Raw genomic sequence first — 20,916 nt, 5'->3', positions numbered from 1 at the left:
TGGCTCATCCCTGGTCCTCCCCAGCACACATGGCTCATCCCTGGTCCTCCCCAGCACACACGGCTCATCCTAAGCCTGGCTTTATTTCCCCCAGCTGCATAGGCTCTCATTAGCAGCGATGCTTTTCTTGTTGGTTTGTCCTGGAGATGTTGTAATTCTTGTACCATTTTCTAGTTTCTAGTCAGATGCAAATATCTCCAAATCTAGGAACAAATATGCTTCCATCCCCCTGCAGGCTCAGAGCAGCTTGGGGAGCTCCGATCCTACTTTCTGACTGGCCATGACTTTCTGCAGTGATCGAAACTTAACTTCATTTCTCCTAATTCCCAAATACCCTTTATTTTTGGCATGCAGAACACCCCCGAAATGAAGTTCTTTGCTTCACTAGTTGTCTCTCTTTCTAATTTAGAACTTCCCAAGAGCAAAAGTCCCTACCTATCATGAGTGACAGCCTCCACCATTTTTGCCGTGCACTGGTTAAGGTGTTTGAATGTTGCATCAGATTTAATATTTATAAAAATGTCCCTGTTAAAATGAGAAGACTAGGACCTGAAAGAATGAAATAATTCACTGCACCTAGTAAGTAATGGGTCTGTTTGAATCTGTGCATTCTGATTTCAAAATCCTTCGGCTGTGGAATGATGGGAACTTGTTCACCAGTTCTGCCTTGTTCTGTGTTCTCGTTGTTGTGAAAGAGAAGGATAGGTGAGCCTGGGAAGGAAGATTGTTCAAACAATTAGATGTTCTCTGGGTCCCATACTCAGCGAGGAAAACCACAGATTCTGAAATGGCAAGGTGCCTGGCAAGGGGCACCTTATCATTCTGGATCTGGCCAGCATCCTTGGCGCATTTGTGAACTGTTTGTGTTCCTTATTCTGGTTTATCTACCGTTCATTCGCCTTGAAAGGAGCAGAGCGGTCTGAAGTGCTCACCATAGAAGCGTGAGGATCTGAGTTTGATCCCCAGAGCCCAAATTAAAAGCCTGAGGTGAGGACTTGAGAGATGGCTCAGAGGTTAAGAGTACCGACTGCTCTTCCAGAGGTCCTGAGTTCAATTCCCAGCATCCACATGGTGGCTCACAACCATCTGTAATGAGACCTGGCGCCCTCTTCGGTATACATAATAAATAAATAAGTAAATCTTTAAAAAACTAATGTGGTGTTTCTATAATCCAAGTGGAGATGGGAGGAGGATGTCTGAGGCTTGCTGGCAGCCAGTCTAGCAGAATCTGTGAGTTCTGGTCACTGAGAGACCCTGCCTCAAAACAGAGAGGGCAGTGGAAGAAGACACCTGATGTTAATTTCTGTCTTTCACACACACTCACAACACACTGAGCAGCATACGAGTGCAGGCATCGTGGTTCTTAGCACTGTCTTGACTACTTCTGGAATCTGTATTTATGAGGGTTCTTAACCTCATCCTGGATGATAGCAGGGCTCTTTTTCTTTATGACTAATGATGATTTTTATTCCTGGAATATTTTGCATTATCATCTTGAAAACACTCATACTTACATAACTCACCTTTATAATAGGGACTTTCTAAATGTTACTTTACCTTTCAGGTATCTTATTTGTTTTCTTTTTATTGAAAATAGGTTTTTTTCCTCATATATGCATCCTGATTATAGTTGTCCCTTCCTCTCAGCTCTTCCCCACCTCCCCTCCCATCTGGTTCCACCCTCTTTCTGTCTCTCATTGGCAAATAACAGGCCTCTAAGGAATAATCATAAAGTAAAATATAATATAATAGGAACTAAAAATCAACACATTGGAATAAGACAAAACAAACAGAAAGAAAAGAGACCCACTCATTCTCACTCTGAGGAATCCCATAAAAACACTAAACTGGAAGCTAGAATATGTGTGTGTGTGTGTGTGTGTGTGTGTGTGTGTGTGTGTGTGTGTGTGTACATATAAAATCTCATTGTAGATGCTTGGGAGCCACCATGTGGTTGCTGGGAATTGAATTCAGGACCTCTGGAAGAACAGCCAGTGCTCTTAACCTCTGAGCCATCTCTCCAGCCCCAAGATAAAATTTTTAAAAAAGAAAGAAAAGAAAGGCCCTGACAAGCATTGTGAGGCAAGGAACCACCAAAGATGCCGTGGAGTTCATTGACTGTTGGTCCTCCAGTTCGGAGCATGCAGCCTGCCCTTATGAGTAGTTTGTTTCCCCAGTAAGACTCCCTTGGAGGAAACTAAAATTTCATTTGCAAGTGGCCATCAGTTGGAGATAGCATCTTGGTTAGGGATGGAGGCATGTGTTCCGGTGTCCTTTCAGCTCTAGAGCCCCGTCTGGAGCAGACCCAAGCAGCCAGAAGGGCTTTCCTATGTCCCTTGCCGGTCTTTTCATGAACAAAGAAATTTGTCATTTCCTTTCTGTGTCTTGATTAACAATAAAGATGAATGAATGACTTGGTTATTTGTAATCCAATCCCGTCATGTCGGGAAAAGCCAACTTGGTTTATGGCAGCAGGCTGCATGGTATGCCAGAGTGACCATACCGGATAGGGCTCTGGCTTTGGGGGCAGATGGTCCAAGTCTTGATAATTCCAGCTTGCATTACATTGCAAAAACACAAACAGCGTTCCACTGTGCAGTGCACCATTGAGAGAACTTTGTTGGCCTTTTAACTTCCCTTTAACTGTTCCAAGGGCTCACAGAAAGGGTGCATGCAGCCTTTTTGTATGAGGTTTAAGGGGAAGGCTTTGTGTGATGTAATGCTTCAAAAATCCCCCCATTTCTAAGGGAAGCCGTTGCCCTGTGGTCTGTCTGGACAAGCTGACTTCCACTGTGGGGCTCTGACTGCCAAGAGCGACAGTGCTCAGCTGCTGCTTACACAGCCCACAGCAGGGTGCATGGGCTCTGCCCTCCTCTCTCTCAGAGACTGAACAGCAAGGGGACAGGTCACAGAGGCACTGGAAATGACACTGGATGGAGTCAGAAACTTTGGTACCAAATCCCAGTTCCATCGCTTATTTACCACTTGGGGGAAATCCCTTTAATTCTTGGAAGGTTGCTTTCTCCATTTGAAACGCGAGGATGATGAAAAATGATGTGATTATGTGAAAACAAAAAAATACCCTTCACAGGCATTCTACCACTTCTTCTTTGTGGTCCTGGCCAGGTGAACAGTCACCGGAAGGTTTAAATTGTTTCCAGACCTCCACCCCTCCTCCTCCTCCTTTGCCGTCACTCCAGTCTCTGAAAAATTAAGTGTGGAATTGAAATGTTAGCTGTCATTCAGATGCACACAGTGTAAATGTAAAATGCAAAAACAAGACAAACAAACTCTACACCATCAACACATGCAGTTTATGGCCAGAATTTCTTCCACCCCACCCTTAGCCATATCAATGCTTAAATAAATGACAGACATCCCATTTTCAGAAAAGAGAAGTTTATGGGGACTTTACCAACTTACGTTCTTAGCTATCCAGTAGGAAACTCAGTTGAATTCTTTAACTCTTTAGAGCATGCACTAACATTCCCGTGATCCTGCCTCAGTCTAGGGTAGATGCCTTAGCTAGTGACTCTGGTAACTAGGAGTGAGGCGGTCAGAAACACCTTGGGCAGCCTCCTGCAGACATGTTTACAGATTTTCCTAGTGTCTGTGGGTCTCAGAGCCTAAAGTTTGCAGAGATTTTCCCCAGGATGTTCTTGGCTGTGTCCCAGCCCTGAGTTCCTGGCTGCCTCTCTACCCGATGCTTATCCAGATGCTTATCTGGAAGGTGGTATAGCTCCCTTCCAAACAGGAATGGGGGAAGTGTGTCTGTCCTGTTGGACTAGAGCCTGGTGTAGTGGTACTCACGTAATGCCAGCACCCCAAAAGCTGGAGTGGGAGGATTACAAATTTGAGGCCAGTCTGAGCTTCATAGCAAGACCCTGTCTCATCCCTGTGCCCTCAAAGAGAACAGTTCCTGATGCCTGTGGAACGTCACCCCTTTGCTCTGGCATTGTTACTAACACAAAGCTATCCTTTCATTTCCATAAACAGTGACCTTACCGTTACCAGGACCCAGCTGGCAGTGCGCTGGCATTCACCCTTAAAGGTCACATGGTATTTGATATCTAGACAAAAGTATAGGTAGGGTTTCTAAACCATTAAAATTGAAAGCACATATTCACAGTCAAGGTCAGAAGATATCATAGTAATAAAAAGCATGGCCAATCAGCAAAAATTAAAATGAAAAAGGAAATGTAACAATACATATACTAAAGTGTTGGAGTAAGAGAAACAAATGTTTGTAGATTAATTTCTTCTATGAAACTTTTGGTTCTCAGATACATTAGACGATAATCTAGGGGCATAGCTTAGGAGTAGAGAGCATTTGCCTGCCATGATTGAGCCCTGTGTTCAGCTTCTAGCACTAGAAGAACAAAAACTCTCTGGCTATATGCTGTATTCAGGATTGTATGTCAATTGGCATTACATAGAAAGGATGAAAATCAAGCAGTGGCTGATAAATGCTAACTAACAAAACAAAATTGGGAATGAAAATATTAATATTAAATATAAAAAACTTGGGCAAAGTCACAGAAGAAGCAGAGTATAACTCCCAGAAGAAAACTTATCCATAGTGAACATTAATGTGAATGTCTTATCATTTAATTAGTAAAGCAAAATTTGTTAGTGCAAACAAAATAATACAAACAAAATATAACAAAAATAAAAATACAAATACACTTTCATAATTTTTTTTTGTTTCTGTATCAATGCACACTTGTTTATTACAGTAAAATCAGGCAATGACTGACAACACGCTGCTTATGGAACACTGTTAAACTTGACTTACAAGATGCCTCGCCCAGACAGCTACAGTTTGCCCCAGAAAGATCAATGGCCACACCAGCCACTTTTCAGACCTGATAGTTGCTGTTTCAACAGGTGAATTCACATATATGCTTAACCCCCCCACCAAAAAAAAAAACAAAAAACCCAACCCAAAATAACCCTTGCAACACAATGAATTGCCTTTATTTCGGTATGCATCCACATTTCAACATTTAGTGGTCCTGAACAGAGTGGGGAACATGGCGATGAGCCAGGAGGCCAGGCCCACCGATCTAAAATCTCGTGACACAGAGCTCCTCCAGGTCCTGGCCGAGGGTCTGAGGAGCAGCAAAAACTGAAACCTGAGTCTGCAGGGTCAGGGGCTCTGTTCAGCTGTCAGGCTCCACATAGACCTGATGGATGGCCAGGGAACCCTCTCCAAACCTCTTCAGTGTGTAAAAGCAAAGCAATTATGAGAAAAGGAACCGACTCAGAAACCTGTGCGCTTGGCCTCTCTACACGGCCTGTCTCTAGGCGTCACCACCAAGGCCCCTGAGCACTGGCAGGTTTGTGGCCCCATGACTGCTCTGATGAACAAGGTGGAAGAGTGAGCTCTGGGATTGATTGAGAGACCCTTCCTTGACGAGCAAGGTGGAAGAGCAATTGAAGATGATTCCCAACATCAACCTTGGACCTCCATCTGCAATGTGGACTGGACACACATACATGTGCAACCCACGCATGTGTGCCCAAACATGTGAAAAAATACATACACATACTGCACACCACACATGAAAATGGAAAAAATTAAATCTTAAAAATTTTAAATTAAGTCTGGAAAAATTGTCATTTAAATTTTAAAGACAGAAGAAGCAGCCACATGGAGAAGCCAGGAGAGGCATTTGAAGACCTTTACTGACCCCAGTCATCACAGCACACAAGAACATGCAGACCTGCTTAGTGAAAAACAGAGCTAGAAACTAAATTCAGAATGTGAGATGTGTGAATGCTGCTGCACGTTCACATAGAGCCCTTACTGTTTTCTGTCCACAAAACTCTTTGCAGTGTCTAATTCCAAGGTGGTGAAGAATTACCATTATTCATATTGTAAAGCTAATGTCATGGTTGTAGTGTGCACAGCCATCTTGGCTCAGCTGGCTAATCCAGATGTACAATTCAGTCCCCAAACCAGCCATTAGCTGTCAAAATAGGAGAATGGTTACTCGTGTTTCCAAAGCCAGAGCTGTAATCATGTGGTGGCCCTCTGGAGTCTAACCATTGTCCACAGCACTTATCCAGGGCTAGTTTCCTTACTGCAAGGGCGCATGTGGAAACCACACTGAAGCATTACATGGGAAATGGTTTTGACATCTGACACTTGTCTATAGTTACCTTGCTGAAATCCAAAAACAAAAATCTCTTTTATAGCATTTTTAAAAAGGAATTATGCTAGGGTGGCCAAAAAGAAACCATCTTGGGTTATTTTGTTTTGTAGGGGTCAAGTTGAACAAATTGGAGAATATTCCCGCTGGCCTAGGACATAGTTTTGTACCCACATACCACTTCCTGCAGCCCCAAGTTCTTGTGTGTGTGGACCCTCCTGAGAGCTGGGGTGATTATCAGAGGAAAGAGGCTGGCCAGACAGGAAACTTAGAAATGGCCCTGTGAGTCTTCTCTCCTGTCCGGGCAGAAAGGGACATGGCCAGACCCTCCCCCCGCTTTCCTGACAGGCTAGCATCAGTTACCTAGTCCATGGAGGCTGACTACACAGTGGCTTTGTTTTCTAACCTAAGAATTAGGGCACGGTGTCTGACGGCACTACTAAAGAGGCTGGATGAACTTGAGACTCTTAGGTTGAGTGGCCATGGTTGTAGCAGGACCCAGAAATGTGAGCCAAGACCTGGCCCTCTTCTGCTGGTGGTAGTGCATCCCCTAGAGGAGAGTATGGAGATATCTTGGGAACAGCACCATCAAAAGCCCTTCCTTGGATATCTCCAGGGTGAGCATCAACATCTGGAACCTACCTGCAGGAGAGGGTCCAAACTCCAGGCTTCCATATCGGGTCTGTTCTTTTTCAGTTGTGGAACCCCAACTCTAGACTGGATAGCATGGGGCCGTGGACTCTCTCCTTCCCTGCTTCCCTGTCTCGTAAAATGAAGTCTATCTACGCCCAGCCTTATTTCCTCTTTACCTGTACCTTATGAGCTCCCCAAAGAAGCCAGGGAACCACTAATAGGAATCGGCCATTTCTATAGGCGCAGGGCCACCCTGTGTGAGAAGGCAGCTGGCCGATTGTATCACATGCCTCTGAGCAGTTAGAGAGGCAGCAGAAGAAGGTGCAGTGAGGAAGTGCAGTGTCACATGCAGCCTTACAGGAAGCTGCCAGAAGATAGCCGAGGACTACAGTGCTCAAGCGTTTTTTTTCCAGCGGATTAAAGCAACTCAGGTTAGTGCCTTTTTCTTTCAAACAAACCCGTCACGGTGGCTCTAAAATACCCACCCGATTGACTCCCTTCCCTTAAACTGACTTGAAGTGTGTCTCTAATGAGAAGAAACTGCCCTGGCTTTGAATGTAAGAGTCTGTGCAAAGCTGGTAACCGCACGTTGTTAGAGGAACAAACATTGAGCCACTGTGGTGAAAATGAAATTCTCAGAATCGCGGGCTTCCTTGTTTAGAACTTCTGTGCCTTTAAAAAGAACAAACTTCAGATGTTCATGAAATAAGTTAGTTCATGGAATGCAGCTAAGCCTCTTCTCATTTTTACTTATTAGCACAAATCTGAAACAGGACCGATCCACTTGTGTCTGCAGACATGTGGGGCGTTAGAGAAGACAGAAATACCGTGGGTAAAAATGTGTTTCAAGGCTCTGCAAAAGCTTCTTGTTTTATGGACTTTTATCTCATGGAACCTATCTTTTGGCTTGCATTTCATGGCAGAATAACTTTTCAGGCCTATACATTTTTCCCTGCTCTCTCTCTCCTTCCTTTCCTTACTAACACGGGCTGTGGGTAGAGAAGAGGGGGTAGGGCAGCTTGAGTGTAGATGGGGAAGTCCTCAGTTTGAGAAACCACACAACCTGGACTGAAGCTGAGCGGGTTTGGAGAGGCAGTGAGGCCTGCTGGTGGCTAGAGCCTTCTCTCTCCATCTTGTGCTTCAGATGGTAAAGAAGATTGGGTGAGTCCAGCACAGCGCCAGCAAGGTGGGTAAAGGGTTGTGTGAGGTGTTCTCAGGAGCATCTAACCGGATGCTCATCTAACCGGACCGAGGGAACGCTTTCATGAACAGCAAAGTCAACAGAAATTCTAGTGCAGTGACCGGCTGCTTCCAGACCTGTAAGGAGCAAGAAAAATGTCTCAAGTTGAGTCAAGAGGAGGAAGGAGGTCACTTCACTTGAGTGGCAAAGCATTAAAACAACTGAGTTACAGGAGGTGGCTTTGCTTTTGCTGGGGCTGGGGCTGGGGCTCAGTCTCATGTGCACAAAGCCCCGGGTTTGATTTTAATTGCAGCACCATATAAACTGGGTGTGGCCACGTACATACTTGCAATCTCAGCATTTGGGAGGTGGAGGCAGGGGAATCAGGACTTTAAGGTCATCTTCGGTTCCATAATGTCTTTAAAGTCCATCGGAGCTGCAAGAGACCTTGTCCAAAAACAAAAACAAACAAGCAAATAAATAAATAAATAGCAATATTGGGTGGGGGTGGGGTGGGTGGGGACACCAATAGGATCAGTTTCCTGTTTCCTCTTTGTCTTGGGTCTAGCTTGAGCACTCTAACATGCCTGTACTTAAAAACAAGAGGTGAAAGATTAGTGGGCTCACGGTGTTGTTTACATTCCAGTAATGCTAAATAACCAGGACAGTGTTGACAGTTAAAACGCACTGTTGGATTGCAGCATACTTTTCATTTTTTTACTATCTTGTTGTGCAAGAAAGTGGAGAGGAAGCTGATGCTGAGGGAGGGTTCTCTGAGCTGAGATCGGAGCCTTGTTTTCCTAAAGCCGTGCGCCAGTGCTGACAGAGGCAGAGCATGATTTCAGCGGGTGGGCCCAGCACATTGGACTTCTCTGCCCTTGGAGCCTTTGGTACAAACCTGGTGGAGACAGTGAGGTGGGGCCTGCAGCGCGTCGCCCAGTGCTTGTTGTATGGTGCTGCCCCAGAGCACCAGCAAGAGGCTGGTAGCTTAGGGATGGCTGGGCATCCCTGGAAGGAGCACCTCTTTGGTTCTGTTTTGCTTTGTAGAGTTTGTCAGAGAACTTTGCTATTCAGGGAGTTTTGTATTATGCTAATCTGCTGTTCATAGTAGAAAGGGCCTTTTTGTTTTGTTTAATGCTTTCCAGATGGGCCTGAGGTCTTTTTGTGTATGCATCGTTCCAAAAGCTGTTTCCACTTCTTCTTCTCTCCTTAGGCATTTCTTGGCTTCTTTTCCAGCTTTCTGCTTCCACTGTGTTTGAGATGCCAGAAAAGGCTTCTGAAGGGTTCTCCTTACACATCTTCCTGACCCCAGGATGGAAGGGGTCTGAAAGAAAGGTGGCTCCAGATGATGGGTCACACTGCGCGAGAAAGCACCAGTAATTTCCAGTTGGGCAGGACTGCCAATTAAAAAATAGTGCGTTTTATGAGGGACTGTACAGGCACATAACAGATTCTATAAAGAAGAAAGGGAATGGGACCCGCAATCTTCCTTTCCCCCAGACCCTGACACATACAAGCATCTTTTCCCCAGGAGCCCATGTGTTCTGAGAGATGCATTGTGCATCAATGCCCACGGCTGTTTGGATGGGTACTCCTTTACCTACCAATTTTGTGATTTCTTTTTGCTAATGAAAAGCTTTTGTTTTGTAAGGAACTAACTAGATACTTACCGGAGTGTCTGTTTTGATATTGTCTGGAGTGACTTTGGTTCCTCTGCACTGTGTTCATCCCTGCATTTCAGCATGTGTTTTACACTACTGTGTATTAGTTTGTGATTTAGTAAGACTTCTCATCACTGTGACAACATTTCTGCTATGAGCTATATAATGGAGGAATAATTTGTTTGGCTCACAGGCTGGCTCGTAGACAGGTGGTGTGACAGGACCACAGGGGAGTCAGAGAATGGCAGAGGAAAGATGTTCACCTCTTGATAGCCAGGAAGCAGAGGAAGAGACAGGAAGGGGCCAGGAATAAAGTATACCTTTCTAGGTTACAATCTTAGTGGCCTGCTACGTATAAGTAGGCCCTACCCCTTAGTTTCTACCACCTTCCAGTGGTGCCATCCTCGTATGAGTCCATTATGGAATTAAGCCATTGATGAAGTCAGAGCCTTCATGATCCAATCATGTCTCATGTCTGAACACCCTGCAGTGGAAGCCTGGCTCCCACTGCATGAGCTGTAACAGCTGGAAATCATAGTATGGCTTGAAATGAAGTTGTAGAGTTGTAGTAAGGTTGTGTGTGTGTGTGTGTGTGTGTGTGTGTGTGTGTGTGTGTGTGTGTAGGAAATCCCTAAGGGATTTTGTTTTCTCAGCTAAAAATCATTAGATGAGTTGGGCGTAGTGGTGCATGTCTTTAATCCCTGCACTTGGGAGGCAGGTGGATTTCTGAGTTTGAGGCCAGCCTGAGCTACATGGTGAGAGTCTGTCTCAAAAGAACTGAAGCATTATTAGATGGTATCTTGGAGTCTACAGTTACTTGAACCATGTCTAGACTAAGATGTTACACATGGATGTGTGGACTCATTGGGAGAGCTTGCCAGTGGACACTGCTGTTCTCTGTATGGTGGTACTCAAGTGTCTCCTTTGATCTCCAGGCCAGCAGCGGGAGGGTTTGGTCTTCCTTAAAGGCACTGGAGACCCGTAGGAAGATTCTGACTTCAGGGGAATGGGGTAGGGAGTGGGGGTTGAGGGGTGGGGGGAAAGTCCAACCAAAGGGCTGCCTAGTACCTCACCAACCGCTCTGCAGAAAGCTGCAGAGAGGGAGCTTAAGGAAGGGGATGAGGCCCCAGCTCAGCATCTCACTGCAGTGGGACTGTCAGGACAAGCATACAAATTCCACAGCTCATTTCAATGAACACACTTGATGAACGCCCACCAGGACTTCTCCCAAACCTCTCCCACAGATCACCATGTGTCCCCGCATCCTCTTCACCCCTTCCTCTCCATTTCTTTCTTCTCCCAAATTTCTCCACTGCCACTGCATGCCTGTCACCTTCTGAAGGCTCAAGCCGGAACTTCCGTGTGTAAATCGTGCATTTCCTCCTGCAGGCGTCCAACCCAGAGCATCGAGTGCACATCCTTGGAAAAGGGGAGCTCAGCAACAGTGGTGAGCCACGCTACCAGAATGGAAGGGGCAGAGAGGCTGTGCCCGAGGGAAATAAGTTAGGGAGATTAATTGGTATAAGAGGGACCCTGATGAATCAGGAGAGATGATGAGTTTACTCATTTTATTTTTCTTTCAGTGATTTATAAGGAAATAGCGATAAGAGAAAGCTTGAAGAAGCCAGAGGTAATTTGCCTTAGAAGACACAAATGTCGGGTTATTGAAAAACTATTTTCCTTTCCTCGGTGCCAGGAACATCTGGCTTTGGGGAAAGTTTAGGAAAGGGGCTTGCAGAGGCTCTAGACATTATTTTAAACTTAAGGAGGCGAATATAAAATAGAATCTTAGTGGGGTTTGTTAGAAAAAAAAGGCTTTAGGAGGCTCCCTCCCCTCAATTTTTTTTGTTGTTGTTTTTTGTTTTGTTTTGTTTTGTTTTGAGACAGGGTTTCTCCATGTAGTTTTGGAGCCTGTTCTGGATCTTGCTCTGTAGACCAGGCTGGCCTCGAACTCACAGAGATCCGCCTGGCTCTGCCTCCTGAGTGCTGGGATCAAAGGCATGCTCCACCGCCACCCCTTCCCTCCCCTCATTTTTAAATTTGGAGACAAAGACCCAGAAAGGACTTGAGTTGTTGGAGGTTAGAACAGCTCATTAGTGATAGGCCTAGGACAAGGCTCCTGATCCCAACACTGGTCAACACAAAGGATTAATGTTGAGGTGCCCCAAGATCTTGGGGTCTGGATGCAGGTGCCTCTGTGGTTTCTAGAGTCCTGCCTCATGCCTAATAGGGGGTAGATTAGGAAGGGAAGGGTTTTCCAAAGCCATCTCTGCTACTGCTCCATCCTTGTGTGTCCTCCTGGGAGACAGCAATGCACTTGTAATTGTGTAGGCAGAAACCTACTCCATTTTATCTACACAAAGCCTGTGTGCCAGTGACCCGGTCCTCAAGAAGTAAAGAAGAGGAATTGTTAGAAATAGACCCAGGATAGGACAGGAAAAGAGGTTGAGTCTTGTAGACACATATGTGGATCGAAAATTCTGGATGAAATCTGTTGTAAAATATAGATGGGTATCAGGGCTCACAATGGCCTGGATGTAGCAGTCCTTAGGAAAGCCAACCATCCTTACATTGATTCCAAGGCTGCTGGTCCACCTTCAGAAACTGAAGCAAACTCATTGTCTTAGGAGGGATATTCTGGACAGTAGGCATGGTCAGTAGACTGCACCATTTGTACATTCTCATATGCCCAGCAGCTCCTTGTGAATTTTAAGGAGAGTGAGCCATTTTGAGTCTAAGCCTTCTGGCTTCCAGACAAAGGGAAGGCTTTCGGACCTCTTCTGTGAGGGCTGGATTTGAAGTTGTTAACCTGCCTCCAAACCAGCTCCCATCTGGACTCGAGCTTCTCCTTCCACAGACTCACAACACAGATCACTTCCTTGACCCTAGAAAGCATGAGGACATTTCCCAACTGTTAAAGAAGCACTTGTACAGCAGACACCTGTCGATTTCCTCTAATCCAACTCGGTGCTGGCACGGTCCCCCTAGAGACAGCAGACAGCTCAGTTCCCAAGACTGCCCCCCATTTCTCCACCTGTCTACTTTATAGGTGGGTTTCAAGCGTCACTACCTGTGATCGAACTCACTGGCTACAAACTGGTGTTGCCACGACCTCTTCTTAGGTTTGATGAATTTGCTAGAGAAACAGTGGGAGACAGTTATGTGTACCTGTTGATTATAAAGTGTATCACATAGGACACTGGTAAGGATCTGCACAGGTTGAAATGTAGGAGAAGGGGCTTGGTGTGCCCCCTGGCCAAATCTCCACTGCCTGCCCTCCAGTTCTCTGGAAACTCTGTAGCCCTGTCCGGTTGGGTTGGTAGAAGCATAGATAATGCTATAAACTGACCAGGGAAACCTGTCTGTTCGGCTTTCTTGGCCTCCTGGGTGGGGGCAGGGAACTCCTGGAGAATGAGGAGAGTCTTCTGACCCCTCTAAGGCAGAGATGGTCAGGGAATTCCTTTGTGGCCTCTTCTGAGCCAAAAGAGCTGGGAAAGAGTAGGTGTTTTATGACCCTCCTGGGGAAAGAGAAGCCTGGCTCCTGGGCCTAGCTTGGTCAGAGCTGTAGAGGAAACCAGAAGGCGGGTCAGAAGTTAGCAGCACAGTTGCTCCTCAGGGTCTTTCCTGGAGGAACAGCAGCCTCTTCTCAGGGTCAATGTCCCTCCTTTGTTGGTCCTCTCTAGAATATCGCAAGCCAGCTGGAGAGATGGCTCCAGTGGGTAAGAGCACTGGCTGCTCTTCCAGAGCACCCAGATTCGATACCAGCACCCACACAGCTCATAACTGCCTGTAACTCCAGTCCTAGGGGAGCCTCTATTAACCTTGGTGGGCAACAGGGCACACACATGGTTCATGTACATACATGCAGGCAAAACAAAACAAGACAAAACAAAAACCTCTACACATACAATAAAATACTAGGAGCAGTGTGTGTGTGTGTGTGTGTGTGTGTGTGTGTGTGTGTCTGTGTGTGCACACACAGCTCAGAGTCAATGCTGAATGTTTCCCCCAGTGTTCTCCAGCACTGGTTCGGGTAGACTGACTGGCCAGCAAGCCCCACCAATCCTCCTGCCTCAGCCTCTGGAGCACTGAGATTACAGGCATGAACTGCCAGACCAGGCTTTTAAAAGAGGGTTCTGGACACTTGAACGAAGGTTCTCAGGCTTGTGGAGCAAGCCCTTTATCAACCGGGCCATCTGCCCGATAGTGTTATAAGAAAAACAGGACATATTCAGGTTCTGCCTTTAGAACGTACAAGCCCTTTTAGATCCTGGGTTTTATTACATAGTTACACTTGATTTCTGCATGCTTCTCTTCTTTCCTTCCTCTTCCCCTGCTTCCTCCCTTTTATGACATTTCCTCGTAATTTGGAAACATTTATTGATCACCTTCCATGTAGACCTTCAATTCTAGTTGAAGGCTGTGAACCATAAGCAATATCCCTAAGAAATGCCACATATGGTTTTTCATTGTTTTTTTGAAACAGGGTCATTCTGTAGTAGCTCAGGGTGGTCTCAAACTCATCATCTTCCAGCCTCAGCTTTCCTTGTATGGGAATGACAGGCATACATCACCATACCCAGCTTGCATAATGTACACTCTTGGAAGGTTAGAGAGTCATAATCGCTAGGAAGTAAACAGGGCCAGGAAGGAAAGAGGCACAGTGGTAGGTCTGTGGATTCGAGTGGGTGAATGGGGGCAATGGTCATGAGAAGATGGTACGGACCTGCAAGGACTAAGCGAAATTGCCATGCAGGTACATGGGAGAAAGCTCAGGGCAGCGAGGCAGGAGCATGCCTGGCATGTTCAGGGAATAACCAGAACCAGTGCAACTCAGGCAGAGTAAAGGAGGAGGTAGATACGGAAGCAAAGTGCTGGTGGTCCTCTCGGCCAGTAGGGACTCTATTTCATTCAAAGTGGGAAATAACTTTAGAGAGCCTTGGGTGATGGGAGAAGTGTTCTGGCTCTGCCGTACTGTCAGTCGGCTGCAGGAATGCAAGAGTAAGAGAGAATCGATTAAGAAGCCTGGGTGCCGTACACTGTCGAGAGAGGAAGGCGCCCCAGGCCGGGGTGGCAGCAGTAGCAGTGCTGAGCTGCGCAGCCTGGACGGTTTGAAGGCCGAGACAGAAAGAGCAGCTAAGAGCACTGGAGTTTTCTTCCCAGCACCCATGTCCTGTGACCCACAGCTGCCTGTTACTCCACCTACAGGGACCCCAAAGCCCTCTTGGCCTTCTTAGATATTGTGCTGACATGCACGTACCCACACACATGCACAATATTAAAACTAAAATCTAAAAAAAGAAAAAGAAAATCAATAAGATTAACTGTTGAATAATGTGATGGAGAGAGGAGGAGGAGTCCTAGAGTCTTGACCAAAGCTCATGAAGAATGGGAAAGTCATCAATAGGGAATGAAGGCAGCAGGCAGGACATTTGGACAGTAGGGCGAGTATCTCGAGTTGAGGTTTTTATTGAGTTTGAGTTGAGGTCTGTGTGGAGAATAGAGGATATATGTTTATACCTAAAAGAGGGTTCTAAAGGAAACTGGTCTTTCTCAGTGGTCTTAGTAGAATATATAGGGTCACTCCTGAATTAACTTGTATCTCACGAAGCACTTGTGCAAAAGGCAGAAGATAGGTGTGGTGTCCTACGCATTGTGCATTGTCTGTGACTGAGTTCAGAGACACAGTGCTTTGGGGGTAAGTAGGGACACAGCATGATTCTTGTCTCAGGCCTCGTCTTTTACTTAATTGCCAATTGATTCCACAATTTTTGTCTTAAGAAACAAAAGGCTGCTTTTTTTTTTTTTTTAAACAAAATTGGCAAAAGCAATGACTGATCAAGTCCAGCCTTCCTTGGCTGATGTGGAAACAATAGAAAGAAATGTCAGATGGCCACAACTTTCCCATTTATATAAATGTTATGTTAAAGGTAATTGGAATTGCATTTGTCACAGACACTGTGCAGTTCCACAAATTTTAAGGAAGTAATCTTGTTATTTGTCTATGGGAAAGGTGGCCTGTTACATCATCTGGGAAGATCTGAGTTCTCATGGATAAATTCTGAGTCTGTGCAAAACTGCTAATTTACCTTTCGGCATCTAAAGTTACTTTCTCATCTTCGCTTTTTAACCAGCTCACATGAAGCCCAGTGAGGTCGAGCATACCAATAATCCTAGCATTTGGAAGGCAATGCCAGCAAGATTGTGAGTTTGAAGCCAGCTTATCTACATGGCCAGGCCTTGTCTCAACAAACAAACAAACAAGGCCGGCTAATATGGGCACAAACCAACGATTTAAAATTAGCCCTTAATTAGTACACTGCAGTGACAGTGACATTTCTTCACTGAGACAGGTCAAGTTCTAAATTCTTACTGTTGCTCCCGAATTACCAAGGGAACAATCGTCAGGCTTGTCTGTAAATTCTGTCCAGGCCTCCGGCCTGCACAAGAGGCAGGTGAGTCTTTTTTACTGCGATGAAAATTGCCGAAGGGGGCAGTGACATGACCGCATTCCACAGGTCTGTGTGTGTCCAGAGCTCGCTCCCATCCACTTCCCAGAAGCATAAAGTAAAACAAATTGGAGCATTTTGGTAGTTCAAAAAGCGTTTTGTAATTTTACATGTGCACCCAGTTATATTGCGGAAGGATCTTCATGATAAGCCTAAAATAAGGTGGAATCCACACATTTCAGGTAGTTGCTCTCAGGTGGGAAGATCCACATAACATGTTTTCCTTGTCCTTGGCCCCAGATAGCAATGGGCACGTTGGGTGCAATGTTATCTGTGGACTGAAAACGTGCTGCTCAGTCAGACCTACAGAACACCCAACCTCTCTTCCACAAAAGCCTTGAGTTGATGTTAGCCAACAGCAATGTCCCAGTTTGTGCATCCGAATATGTCTGGAAATGGGGGTACCGTCAGGCAAATGCAAGAGAGAGAGAGAGAGAGAGAGAGAGAGAGAGAGAGAGAGATGAGTGAGAGGCCTTCGAGCCTTGGAAAGTGCAGGACCAGAGGCTCTGGCCTTGGAGCAGGGATCTGGGAGGAAAGCTGGACACCATCCCCTCCAAGCAGCCTCCCAAGGGGACATTCGGAGGAGCTGTTCGCCATTGTTGATATTTGTTCTTGTTTGCCCTGACCCAGAAATACTTGTTATTAAACAACCAGGATGCTTTTTCAAAACCGGTTAGCAAATTGTCCACACCTTCTGTTGCCTGAGCGAACCACAGAGTCCGGAGACTGAAAGGCCAGTGCCAGGCACTGCTCTGGGATCTAGTTCCAGCACCAGACGCAGTCCAGTTATGAAATGTGTTGTATGTAGCCTCTGCCCTACCCTGAGAAAATGAAAACAAAGCATTACTGTCAGCAAGTGGGAGAAATTCCCTCTAGGGTCCAGGATGGCAAAATTGAAATCTGCAATTGTATCTCTAGTTGACTCTTCAATAGCAGCCCAGGCTAGTCCACACGCACTAGGAGAGTGGTGACAAGTGTCAGGACTATAAAGATAATGGAGGTGAAGTGCCCCCCACCCCCCAGGCTTAATTTGGATTCTTGTTTTAGTGACCCCAGTTTTTAAAAGATTAGAATTCTGCAGGAAATTATTTATCTCTACCTCTCCCTGTTTTCCACTTTTCTTAGAAAGATTCAAACCAGGGTTTGTTTGCTCATAGACAGAGCTCACAGTGACTACCTGTCAGAGTAGGTAAAGGCTCACTACAAACTGGTCTCCAGTACTTCTCACTTACTGGGCCAGACATTGGCCTTTTTCGGCTACAAGGATCAGGGCTGAGGTTTTCAAAGTTGGATATATTTCTGAGTGGACAATAAACCACACTTTAAAAAAAAAAAAAAAAAAAAAACTCTCACAAACACTTATTAATTAACCCAGATGTTGGATCCCAGGGATGTGTGAGGAATCTTTGTGCCCATCCCCAAAGCACCCAACTGGCTTTTAGATGGTGTAAGATGCAGTGATTACTTCCTATTTCCACCTGGAATCTGTAAGCAGGATAAAGAAATAATGCTTCTGGGCTGGAGAGATGGCTCAGTGGTTAAGGGCACTGACTACTTGCAGAGGACCTGGGTTTGATCCCAACCCCCACACGGTGGCTCACCACTGTCCATAACTCCAATGTCAAGGAATCCACTGCCTTCTTCTTCCATGTGCACCGGGCATGCATGTGGTCCACAGACATACATGCAGGCATAAAATAACAATTCCAAGTATGAAAAAGAAAGTAGTACTTTGTCTTTACTAGCCCCTAGGAGAAAATTTGCATTTCCTTTGTGAATATAGCCAGAAAACTGTGGTAGAATTAGGGGCCCTTGTGACATCGTCTCCTACAGAAAATTGTAGATGTTTTATGTCACCAGGTAGCAGGCTGCTTATAAGACGGTGCCCAGCGATCCAAAGCCCATGAAATTCATGCCCTTATGTAAAACCCCTCATTCAGACCCGCAGCCTGTGATGGAACAGTGCTTGTTGGTGTAACTGCGCTGCCTGTGTGGAACAGATTTCATGGTTCACCTTGGTGAAGGAAGTACAACAGAGAAGATGGGATGCCCTTCTAAGATCAAGTTACAGAGAGACGACTTCCGCTTCCATCTTGGGGCTCTCGCTCACTCTGAAGACAGCCAACCACAATGTCATGAACTGCTCTGTAGAGAGAACTAAATGCCCCCAGTCAAGGGAGGCATTTTGCCAACAGCTGGGGGGGGGGGTGGGGTATGGGCAGAGACAACTGAATCCTTGGAAGCAGTTTCTCCCTCAGTCAGACCTTCAGATAAAATTATAGCTGAGGTGGACACCTTGGCTGTAGCCCATGATAGATATTCAGCCAGAGGCACACAGTTAGACTGTGTGAGATCCATGACCCATGGGCGCTGTGATATAATATAATGGTCGTGGTTTAAGTGCTCAGTTCTGGGGTAATTTCTTACACAACAGTAGATTAATTGATGCATCTTACAATTGCAGGCATTTCTATCTATTGTTTATGGCTATTTCTACTTTGAAGGGTAGAACATGATAGTCTGTCCACTAGGTCTTGTTATCTAATGCATAAGGATATACATGTACTAATGTATAACAAATTTGTTTTAAGTCATTATGATGCCATGCGACTCCATCATTGAAATGTCTCAGTTCTCTGGGGCTTATGGAGAAATCAAATTGAAAATCAATCAGCTAACAAGAAGAAATATTAAGAGGGCATTGGTAGGTGCTACAGCTGTTTCTGTCGTGTAAGATTTATAGATAAAAGCTGAATTCCCTAACTTACCAGCTCTGAAAACTCGGAAAGATTAATATGAAGATGTTAATTCCTTACTTACATCTGAAATGTCTAGCAGCTGGTGGGAGTGAGTGTTGGCCAACCAGAGCAAATGCCAGTCTGAACCACAAGAGCGGAGTATGTGGCTCAGTGTGGGAGGGTAGGGATGTGTGAGTCAGGATGCGCACCCCTGGGAGCTCTCCTGCTGTAAATATGGCAGCTGCCGAGCTTCCCAGCTTCCTTCCCGGGACTGTGTGTCTTGATCTCCCTGTCAGTGGTTTAGAAGATGATTTTGACAACTTTGGATAAGCAATTCTTGATTTAAATAAATATTCATTAAAATATATGGAAGAAACATAATGCCATATGAAATTCAAGGCTTGGTGTGGTGGCCCATAAGTGCATGTAATCCCCTGTAACCCAGGAAGTGGAGACAGGAAAATCACAAGTTCATCCTTAGCTACACAAGACCCTGTCTCAAAACAAACAAACAAACAAAAGCCACCCAACAACCAAAATTTTAAAAACAAAACAAAACAAAACAAAACATGGATATTGTGGTGGTTTGAATAGGAATGGCCCCATAGACTCATGTGTTTGAATGCTTGGCCCATAGGGAGTGGCACTATGAGGAGGCGTGGCCTTGTTAAAGTAGGTGTGGCCTTGTAAAAGTAGGTGTGGCCTTGTAAAAGTAGGTGTGGCCTTGTTGGAGGAAGTGTGTCACTGTGGAGGTGGGCTTTGAGGTCTTATATGCTCGTTAGACCTAGTGTGGCACACAGTCTCCTGCTGCCTGCAGATCAAGATATAGAACTCTCAGTTCCTTTTCCAGCACCTTGCCTACCTACATGCCATCATGCTTCTCGCCATGACAATAACTGACAGTCTTAGAAATGCCTTGTGGGTGGTCCATCATTGTACTGACATCACAGAGTGCACTTATACAAAATGAGATTGCACTAAGCAGTATCTGACAGAGCCGTCATCATCTCTGTGGTCTTGTCAATGGCTGAAATGTCACTGTGTAAGGCGTGACTATCATTTTGGTAATGTGACATAATCACAGAATTATGAAGTTCATTGTAAATAAATCTGAAATTGGGAAATCACTGCCTTCAGAAATTATCAAGAAACTATACATATATAAACAGTGAAAGATAATCATTTGAGGAGCTGGAGAGGTGGCTCAGTGGTCAAGAGCAAGTACTGCTTTTCCAGAGGACCTGGGTTCAATTCCCAGCACCCACATCCGGCAGCTCACAACCACCTGTGTAAGTCTAGCTCCAGAAGGATCCAACACCTCTGTCCTCTTTGGGCACCTGCACTTATTATGTTTACACACCTACACACAGATGCACACACATGCACATAATTAATAAAAACGAGAGCTAATCAGTTGGAGGCTGTGGATCTAAGTTTAATGAAGTTCTCTCAGGGTGTGTTATAACCCATGAAGCCCTGTTTAGAAGGGAGGACTCCCTATGCTTTTTGCCTCCCAAACCTCCAGGAAGGTGTACATTGCCCCCTTTGTCTTTCCTGCTAGAGCAGAAGGCAGGAGTGGGCAGTGACCTGGGCCCAACAGGCTTCCTCACTGTTGTCTCATCAGTAAAATTCAATTCCAACAAGACACAAATTCCAAGGCCGAATGTCTTGGTGCTGAAGTCACCAATGGTTAGTGTCTCAATCTACAAAATCCAGTGTCATAGCTGTATTGGATGTGGCCAGGTCATGTTCAGACAGACTGTGCTAGAAGCAGAAAAGACACCTGGCATTTGAAGGCTTAGTACAAAGAGAATATTGGAGATCTGTTATGAGAGGGAGGCCCGTGATGTGGGGAATGAATGAGAACCAAATATGACAGCCTGCCTGCATAAACCCTATGATGAAACCCATTACTTGGTATGCTAACCTTAGAGATTAAAAAAAAAGAAAAAAAATTACTTTAGTGTTAGAATGATATTACAGGTATCTTAAGTTACATAAATTTTATAGTTGAAGTTGTTTCATGTCATCTTTTGAAAT

The 20,916-nt window shown here is 45.3% G+C and overlaps 1 protein-coding gene across 3 annotated transcripts in view; it reads left to right on the top strand.

Moving 5' to 3' along the window:
• Positions 1–20,916, top strand: part of Wipf1 (WAS/WASL interacting protein family member 1) — a 110,044-nt gene that overhangs the window by 33,174 nt on the left and 55,954 nt on the right. The window contains exon 1 of one of the 3 annotated variants that reach the window (XM_036185087.1): positions 7,184–7,219. The exons of the other annotated variants lie outside the window; for them this stretch is intronic. The gene's annotated coding sequence lies outside the window, so the exon portion shown is untranslated. Of the gene's footprint in view, positions 1–7,183; positions 7,220–20,916 lie in introns of those variants that run through there. 3 annotated transcript variants of the gene reach the window in all.

The sequence above is a fragment of the Onychomys torridus genome, chromosome 4 (genome assembly GCF_903995425.1).
Source record: "Onychomys torridus chromosome 4, mOncTor1.1, whole genome shotgun sequence".
NCBI classification, from domain to species: Eukaryota; Metazoa; Chordata; class Mammalia; order Rodentia; family Cricetidae; genus Onychomys; species Onychomys torridus.
This window is presented reverse-complemented; position numbering and strand designations above follow the sequence as displayed.